The sequence below is a fragment of the Drosophila erecta genome, unplaced genomic scaffold (assembly GCF_003286155.1).
Source record: "Drosophila erecta strain 14021-0224.00,06,07 unplaced genomic scaffold, DereRS2 tig00000000-arrow-pilon, whole genome shotgun sequence".
In the NCBI taxonomy this organism is placed as follows: Eukaryota; Metazoa; Arthropoda; class Insecta; order Diptera; family Drosophilidae; genus Drosophila; species Drosophila erecta.
The window spans coordinates 3,969,081-3,971,426 of NW_020825194.1; positions in this window are offsets into that span (position 1 = coordinate 3,969,081).

Sequence of the window (2,346 nt, forward strand, 5' to 3'; positions counted from 1 at the left end):
GCCAAAGTGACCAAGGAGCCGGAGGCCTGAAGGATCGAAGGACCGCTTGTGTCATAGATTGCACAGAAATTGCTTCCTTGGCACGTGTTTCATTTAACAGTAAAAATGGACTCACATGTGAGTAAGCCATTGTGTGCCATTTGACACACAAAACGAATAAAGAGGGGCAAAAACTAGGAATCATTGGATATAACCTACCGCAGAATACCTGTTACCTGGACGACCTTTAAAAATATACAATTAAACTTTGACTAAACATGAGGTATTACTTACTGGTATTAGTATCTTGAAAAGTAAAGAGAAACATTAGTACTAGTTTAGTTTATTTCTTCAAAAGCCCAGTATACCCCTCTAGTGCACGATTGCAGGGTATGCAGAGTCGGCACAAGAGTAATCATTTATTACAGAATGGCAAACTTGGCCCAGTGAGGGAGCACAACTACTCGTACAACTTCAACTGCTGCCGGCATGCGTGAGTTTTAAGCCGCTTCTTCATAATGTAGACGCTTTTATGGCTGCCACACACGCACAGATCATACACACACACAGACACACTCGCTCACTCACTCAATACGCACTCGCACACAAACACACTCACGCAATTGCCGAAAAGGACGAAAGGCGAAGTGAAGCAGAAGGCAATTATTTTTATTTACTGCCCAGACGCGCACTATGGCGCCAGCGTTTATTATTGTTGTTGTCGTCGCCATCGACGCCACCACATAAGCCGCATCATTGTCAGCTGGAACCGCCCTCGTCCTTTTGTGCCAATCCGATCCGAAGGACCCAGTGCCCCCCACACCATCCATAGCCCATATATTCGGCATAAGCAAATTACGGCCGAGAGTTAATTTTTCACTTGCTTAACGAGCGGAAGTTACCATTTTGCACTGATTTGAAAATATGTCGCTGTTTGTGGCATTGGCGTCGCCGACAGCAACGCCTACAAGCCTCCGCCCACTAGCCCTTAGGGCACACTGAGAAAAACTTAATATATTATATATTTGATATAATAATATATTTGATACATTCAATGGAGAGTAGCAAATTGTAGGACTAACATCTGCTGAAGCTCACTTACGAGCAAATGTAATAGGAAAGACCTTCGTATTTGTGACCATACCATTGCGTATGTCGGTTTTTCTTGCAGTGCACCCAGTGGGCTCCTTTAAACAGTCGGTAATACGCGCATTCATATGCGTATTTATCTGTATGTGCTGTATGCTTATTTCGGCCGAGATTGTTTGTCTGCGGCAAATGAATGAATTGCTCTTTGCTTCTATGGCAAATATGCCAATTTGGCAACCATGCCACATCCCATGGCCCATCCCCAATTGCCCCCCGTATTCCCAATCCCCAAATTCCAGTCATTGACATGTGCCTCTGGTATGCGTTCGCTGTTTTATGTGCGAGTGATTGTTTGGGCCATGTTCACTGTTCTGTGCTTTTGCGCGCCCATCTCGCGTCTCATCAAAATAATCAACCAGAGTTGTTATTTGGCGCTCATTTTTTGTGCGCCTCTTTGTTTAAAAATAACAACAATTTTCATCTACCATTTTTATGTGGATATAAAAACGAAGTGTCAGTCTAAAAAGCATACAGTGAATTTTTTTGAACACGCAGCATTTGTCGGGCATATTGTGTTTCTTTGTTACTTGTTTCGGTATGGATTATTGAAATGAAATCAGGAAGAATCACCTAAAAAATTCACAGCCACTTCGGTCAGTATTAACAATTAAGTCACCAATTTTTTATGTGATACATATTTTCAATAATAATGGTCACGAAAGACAAAACAACAAGTTAATCTTTGCCGCCATAATATTATGTTGCCATGGAATTCATTTTATATTGAATTTTTCAATAAAAAAAGAAATGTTACTAAAATAGACAATATTGCTGTTGCTACTATTATTTTTCGGTTGTTCGATCCTCACAACTATATGAACCATCAATAAGTTCATTCCTGCAACCACTTACCCATTTGAATCAATGTATTATTTTGTATAAATAGCTTTAGGGTAACTTGTAGTCGTTTGCACTGCCATATATTTCACAAGCCTGTTCCCTTTAGTTGGCTATGTAATGCTCGTGATGTAAGCAGGAACAGTGTGCATGGCCAATTTAACTTTATTTATGTTTTACATTTTGAAATTCAGGAAATACTAAGGACCCATATATCTCTCTCAGCATGTCCCCACTAAATGTCCTGCCAGACTTCCTACTCATATCTTAGCATGCTTTCGCACAAAGGCCATCGTTTACAACTATTGTTCCATATTTAGGTCTTATTGTTTCGACCTTTTAATTAAGTTATAGACCCTTCTTGCCGCCATGGGGTTTTTG